Consider the following 7,548-nt stretch of genomic DNA (forward strand, 5'->3'; position numbering starts at 1 on the left):
TGGAGCAGGAGAGGAATTCGTTGCGGGCCACATCAAACCAGTCAGAAGAATGATAAGAAAAAAGGATTGACAACACACGTCTGCAGGCTGCTACTGTAAGGACTGTAAATTGTCGTCGGGAGATGCTACTTCCTTCAGACTTTTCCCCCTACGTTCTGAAAGTCAGTTTTTCTGCCCTTTTTTTCCTCTGTGATGGGTGTTTCCTTGTCTGTCTTTCCTTTTCCACTTTCTCTTGTTTGACTACTCCACCTGTGGACTCACGAATCGTGTTGGATTCGTTATGAGTGGGAGGTAGGGTTATCCTGTGAATGGGTGCCTTTACGTGGCTGGACTACTCTGTGCAGGCGGTCTGCCCATGTGGGCTAGCAACAGGAGAAGGTATCCTGTGTTAAACAGAGCTTGTAGCTTGTACACTACTGGCCATTAAAATTGCTACACCAAGAAGAAATGCAGATGATAAACGGGTATTCATTGGAAAAAAATATATTATACTGGAACTGACATGTGATTATATTTTCACGCAGTTTGGGTGCATACATCTTGAGAAATCTGGCCGTAATAACGGCCTCGATCCACCTGGGCATTGAGTCAAACAGAGTTTGGATGGCGTGTACAGGTACAGTTGCCCATGCAGCTTCAACACGATACCACAGTTCATCAAGAGTAGTGACTCGCTTATTGTGACGAGCCAGTTGCTCGGCCACGATTGACCAGACGTTTTCAATTGGTGAGAGATCTGGAGAATTGCTAGCAAGGGCAGCAGTCGAACATTTTCTGTATCCAGAAAGGCCCGTACAGGACCTGGAACATGCGGTCGTGCATTATCCTGCTGAAGTGTAGGGTTTCGCAGGGATCGAATTAAGGGTAAAGCCACGGGTCTAACGCATCTGAAATGTAACGTCCACTGTTCAAAGTGCCGTCAATTCGAACCAGAGGTAACCGAGACGTCTAACCAATGACGCGAATGACACCAATTTTGATGACCCGTAGTGTATAGACAATTGTGGCGAAGGTGGTCCGATGAATCTCCTGCGAGGCACTTATAGCAGTGTATCCACGTAGATGTAGATGCAGATGTAGATGCAAATTATGTACGGCCTTCTACACGTCACGCTTCACGCTAGTCACTGCACTATGCCTCTACAGTGGATTATATTATGACTGTTGTTAACCACTTGCAACGATGAATTGCAGCCTCCAAAACTCAGACTTTACTCTATGTCGTGCGAAGCTTATCTAACGTAATCCGATCGCTGTCGGCTATAGTAACTGTTACGTGACGTTGAATCGCGCCTTGTGGCGGCGTTTGATTAGTGCTGTGTATGAGAAGTGTGCTTTTAGCATCGTTGTGTATGTATGTTGTTTGGGGGAGGTTATCGTGTCACGAATTTCGAAATAAAAGGGCCAGGACGAGGATTCCGGATCCAAACGCACCAAGAAAGAAGGCCGGACAAGGAATGTGAAGTGAACTGACCATCTGTTGTGGCAGTCTGGCAACGGCGAACGGTTTGTGCGTGACGCTGGGCGCTCTGATCGGAAGAGACCAACCCCAGCGGTGAGTTGTCAACCTTCTAGTAATTTTAATCGGACCGGAACTTTACAAGGGGATCTGTGCGTCAGTTGGCATCGCACCCTCCACGCACTTTCTCGTCGGTATTTGCGCTGCGCGGCGCCGTTGTTGGTGGGGGGCGAGAAGCCAGGAGAGGGAGGGGGGTGGGGGTGGGAGCCAAGGCCGGCGGCGCCGCACTGCAGCGTCTGGCGTCGAGACTCGGCCCTCGGGAGCCGGCGGCAGGCGGGCACTGCGCAGGCGCGGGGCTGAGGTGTCGGGGCGTCGGATGTGATGGGGTCACGAGGGGTCATGTCCGTCAAAACGGAAATCATTTCAGTAAAAGCGTTTATATTTCTAAGAGTATCACTTTCCAAATTTCGCAGATAGATTTCGGAGAATAAAGTAGCATTAAAGCTAAGACTCCCGGAAATGGCACAGAGTTGTACACTACTGGCCATTAAAATTGCTACACCACGAAGATGACGTGCTAGAGACGCGAAATTTAACGGACAGGAACAAAATGCTGTGATATGTAAATGATTAGCTTTTCAGAGCATTCACACAAGGTTGGCGCCGGTGGCGACACCTACAACGTGCTGACATGAGGAGAGTTTCCAACCGATTTCTCATAAACAAACAGCAGTTGACCGGCGTTGCCTGGTGAAACGTTGTTGTGATGCCTCGTGTAAGGAGGAGAAATGCGTACCATCACGTTCCCGACTTTGATAGAGGTCGGATTGTAGCCTATGGCGACTGCGGTTTGCCGTATCGCGACACTGCTGCTCGCGTTGGTCGACATCCAATGACTGTTAGCAGAATATGGATTCGGTGGGTTCGGGAGGGTAATACGGAACGCCGTGCTGGATCCCAACGGCCTCGTATCACTATCAGTCGAGATGACAGGCATCTTATCCGCATGGCTGTAACGGATCGTGCAACCACGTCTCGATCCCTGAGTCAAAAGATGGGGACGTTTGCAAGACAACAACCATCTGAAAGAACAGTTCGACGACGTTTGCAGTAGCATGGACTATCAGCTCGGTGACCGTGGCTGCGGTTACCCTTGACGCTTCATCTCAGACAGGAGCGCCTGCGATGGTGACTGAACGACGAACCTGGTTGCACTAATGGCAAAAGGTCATTATTTTGCATGAATCCAGGTTCTGTTTAGAGCATCATGATGGTAGCATCCGTGTTTGGCAACACTGCGGTGAACGCACATTGGAAGCGTATATTCGTCATCGTCACACTGGCGTATCATCCGGCGTGATTGTATCGGGTGCCATTGGTTACACGTCTCGGTCACCTCTTGCTCGCATTGACGGCACTTTGAACAGTGGACGTTACATTTCAGATGTGTTACGACCTGTGGCTCTACCCTTTTTGATCCCTGTGAAACCCTACATTTCAGGGCCTTTCTGCATACAGAAAATGTTCGACTGCTGCCCTGGCCAGCACATTCTCCAGATCTCTCACCGACTGAAAACGTCTGGTCAATGGTGGCCGAGCAACTGGCTCGTCACAATACGCCAGTCACTACTCTTAATGAACTGTGGTATCATGTTGAAGTTGCATGGGCAGCTGTACTTGTACACGCCATCCAAGCTCTGTTCGACTCCATACCCAGGCGTATCAAGGCCGTAATTACGGCCAGAGGTGGTTGTTCTGGGTACTGATTTCTGAGGATCTATGCACCCAAATTGCGTGAAAGTGTAATCACATGTAAGTTCTAGTATAATATATTTGTCCAATGAATACCCGTTTATCATCTGCATTTCTTCTTGGTGTAGCAATTTTGATGGACAGTAGTGTATTTCCTGTGCGAGCACTGATTTCCCTTATTTTATTATGATGATCATTTCTCCCTGTGTAGGTCGGCGTCAACAAAATGTTTTCGCAATCGGAGGAGGAAGTTAGTAATTGAAATTTCGCGCCACAGCGAGAAACGCCTTTGTTTTAATGATGTCCACCCCAAATCCTGTATCGTTTCAGTGACACTATCTCCAATGTTTATCGATAACACAAAAGGTGCTGCTCTTGTTTGAAACTTCTCGATATACTCCGTTAATACTCTCTGGTAAGGATCCTATAATGCCCAGCAGTATTCCTAAGGAGGGCGGATAAGCGTAGCTTACGCAGTCTCGTTGGTAGATCTGTTGCATCATCTAAGTGTCATGCCAATAAAGTACAGGCTTGTTTCTTGCAATTTAAGTTGATCGTAATCGTAGTTCGTTGGTATTTAATTGAATTTACAGCCTTCACTTATTTATTGTGTAAGCGAAGTTTAGCGGATTCCTTTTAGCACTCATGTGGATGACCTCCCACTTCTCATTATTTAGGGCCAATAGCCAATTTTGACACCATACGGATATCTTTTACAAATCGCTTTGCAATTTGTTTTGATCTTCTGATGACTTTACTAGCCGATAAACGACAGCGTCATCTGCAAACAACCTTTGCCGGAGGCTCAGATTGTCTCCTAAATCGTTTATACAGTAAGGAACAGCAAAGGGCCTATAACACTACCTTGGGGAACGCCAGAAATCATTTCTGTTTTACTCGATGACTTTCCGTCAGTTGCTACGAACTGCGACCTCTGTGACAGAAAATCACAAATCCAGTCGCATACCTGAGACGATAATCCCAAAGGCACGCAATTTTATTACAAGCGCTTCTGAGGTGCAGTGTCGAAAGTCTTCTGGAAATCCAGAAATACGAAATCAATTTGAAAAGACTTCTCAGTAGCACTCCACACATCGTGTAAGTAAGGTGCTGGTTGTGTTTCACAAGAACGATGTTTTCCAAATCCGTGTCGACTGTGTGCCAATAGAACGTTTTCTTTGAGGTAATTCGTAATGTTCGAACACAACATATGTTCCAAAATCCTGCTGCATATCGACGTTTCCGACAAGGGTCTGTAATTTAGTGAGATACTCCCACTGACTTTCATCGAATCTAGTCAGATGCACCGATTTTTTTTTTTTTTTTTCAAATCTGTAAACCTAATCAAAAGAAATATATGACGGTAGTATCTGTTCCCGAAAGAACAGTTACCGTGGATGACCATGCAGCTTTGCTAGAAATGAAATGATAATTAAATGGACACCCTAGCTGCAAACAGGCGTTGATGTACTTCATTGGGGACCATGTTGAAAATGTGTGCCCCGACCGGGACTCGAACCCGGGATCTCCTGCTTACATGGCAGACGCTCTACCCATGTGAGCCACCGTGGGCACAGAGGATAGTGCGTCTGCAGGGACTTATCCCTTGCACGCTCCCCGTGAAACCCACATTCCCAACATGTCCACACCACTACATTCGTAGTGCGCCTATAGATGTTTGCCCATCATACTCATTACTCGTGGCAGATTAATCTACCAAGTCCCGTACGAGTTCGGGCATAGCGTGTGCGTTCGCACAAGAAGGTCACTGGCCGGGAAGCCATATTTTAACTATATATGACGGTAGTATCTGTTCCCGAAAGAACAGTTAGCGTGGATGACCTTGCAGCTTTGCTAGAAATGAAATGATAATTAAATGGACACCCTAGCTGCAAACAGGCGTTGATGTACTTCATTGGGTGGACATGGTGTGGACATGTTGGTAATGTGGATCTCACGGGGAGCGTGCAAGGGATAAGTCCCTGCAGACGCGCTGTCCTCTGTGCCCACGGTGGCTCAGATGGATAGAGCGTCTGCCATGTAAGCAGGAGATCCCGGGTTCGAGTCCCGGTCGGGGCACACATTTTCAACATGTCCCCAATGAAGTACATCAACGCCTGTTTGCAGTTAGGGTGTCCATTTATATACCATTTCTAATCAAAAGACTTCAATTATTTTTATACAGTTAATTGGTTTAAATGTAATTTTTTTATTTCTAATACTATGCCGCAGCGTTTACGTAATGGTATTGAGTTTTTTGTTTGCTCTTATTTTCCTTCCTGTCATTCCTTTTTTTCGTGTGAAATCTGCTTGTATCGCCTACGATTCGAGACGAAGTGCTAACCATGACTCCTCATCGGCTGGTACCGCGGCAGTTCGTGTAGCCAGTGAGAGGATAGTTTCAGGTAGCCAGTGAAAGCGTCAAATTAGTTTACTTTTGGCGCTGAAACTGAAATTTTTCTGTGTCGGGTTTGCTCGTAGAGATTAGCTTTAATCGTTGTGAACGAAGTGGTCGTGATTTCAGTTCCGCCGCAGATTGTTGACCGCCGGTTTCTCGGATACATTCATCACGAGGCTGTGGTTGACTCAGGACATCAGTTTAAATTGAGAGCTACAAAATGCTTCGTCCGCCGCAATACCGACATTGGTCATTGAATACCAGCCTTGGTCAGAACATTGTCGCCATACTTCGCAGCAGCCGTTTCGTACAAAAAAATGGTTCAAATGACTCTGAGCACTATGCGACTTAACTTCTGAGGTCATAGGTCACCTAGAACTTAGAACTAATTAAACCTAACTAACCTAAGGACAACACACACATCCATGCCCGAGGCAGGATTCGAACCTGCCACCGTAGCGGTCGCTCGGATCCGGACTGTAGCGTCTAGAACCGTACGGCCACTCCGGCCGGCCGTTTCGTACAATGTTTTGCGTTACACCATAAGTAGGGACGTTGATGAGAAACACACACTATTTCAAAAATGAACCAAATCCACAGTTTTGGAGATATGGCAATGAAGTTTTGTACCACGCTTTAGATGAAAGTAACACATTTACATATAAAAACCCTTTGATTATATATATTCAACTTTTTTAAATGAAATTTGAAGTATTATTTTCAAAAAATAATGTATGTTCCTTTTCCTCAGAAAGTACTCAAGAGATTTCTACAAAAATTTCTCTGTTCCGTCTGTTTATATGTTTAAGCTTGTCTCATGAGGTTTTCGGAATAGGTCAAATAGGGGAATTTTAATAATTTTTTAATTATTATTCCACAAGTACAATTTTAAATTCATGCAAAATTCCAAGCACTTTGCCCCATATCTCAGCTTGCAATCGGAATCTCAAAATTTGCTCTTGAGACGTTTATTAGGTTTACAGAAATATGTGTACAAAATTTCATAAATCTAGCATTCATAGAATTTGAGGAAATGGTACATAAACTTTAAAAAACAAACTTTTCAGGAAACGCAATTTAAAGTTCAGCCTAACTTTTTTCCTTATGTCACTTCTTCAGAAGGCGCCACATTTGTACTCTGGCTCGTCTTTCCCTTCAAGGCTTGTCTTCTGGTTTCTTGTTGTCTGTCTTCTTTCCTTTACCAGGTCTTCAACTGACTTTTCAGCTGCAGAGACGCGCTGTGAATCTATTTTTCTCAGGATGTCTTGAGTAAAATTTCCTATCTTGAAGCCCATTATTTCTAATACCTTCATCCTCCTGACGTTCCCATCATTAAATACAGTAACTGCATCATAAGTTGCAATTCTGACAATTGTACCAGATGCAAATGTGTTTTTAGGGCATCGTTTCCATATGAGTGAATTTAGAGACTCATTTGGATTTTGGGTTTTGCCATGAACACACTTTTTGAGAAGTGCAGGATCGGCCAGAAACCTGTATGTGTGCTTGACGAGATCCAGCATACACGTTTGGTTGAAAGTAATACACAGAATCGTAGTTCACTGAGCTGGTATTGAAGTGCTGCTTCAAAACGCGGTCGTGGCAGGGAGGCCGCGTCACACTTGTAATTAATTTTCAGGCACTTCGCTTCGATTTCAACATTGAAACTTTGGGAACTTAATGTCCATGAGTTGTCCTAACAAATAAAATATAAATCGAAAATTGACATTTTTGGTTAATTTAATCAACGTCCCCCATTAACAGCATCTATGAGCTGCATGTACAGTCGTGGACAAAACGAGCGAGAACCCTCGCCTTTTCGTTATGCTGATCCGCACACCTTTAAAGTTTGCTACACACCATAACAGGCAAGGCGACGAAGTGCTACCAACATACTATCGATAGGCGTGAAATTGACAAATCATCCGAATTTTCTCAG

General features: G+C 45.0%; 2 non-coding genes across 2 annotated transcripts; one reads left to right on the forward strand and one right to left on the reverse strand.

The window, feature by feature from the left end:
- Positions 1-4,709: 4,709 nt before the first annotated feature.
- On the reverse strand, positions 4,710-4,784 carry Trnat-ugu. The gene has a single exon. It is a non-coding gene; the product is annotated as a tRNA-Thr (tRNA).
- A 431-nt stretch (positions 4,785-5,215) lies between these two features.
- On the forward strand, positions 5,216-5,290 carry Trnat-ugu. Its single transcript has one exon. It is a non-coding gene; the product is annotated as a tRNA-Thr (tRNA).
- Positions 5,291-7,548: the final 2,258 nt, after the last annotated feature.

The sequence above is a fragment of the Schistocerca americana genome, chromosome 10, assembly GCF_021461395.2.
Source record: "Schistocerca americana isolate TAMUIC-IGC-003095 chromosome 10, iqSchAmer2.1, whole genome shotgun sequence".
Classification (NCBI taxonomy): domain Eukaryota; kingdom Metazoa; phylum Arthropoda; class Insecta; order Orthoptera; family Acrididae; genus Schistocerca; species Schistocerca americana.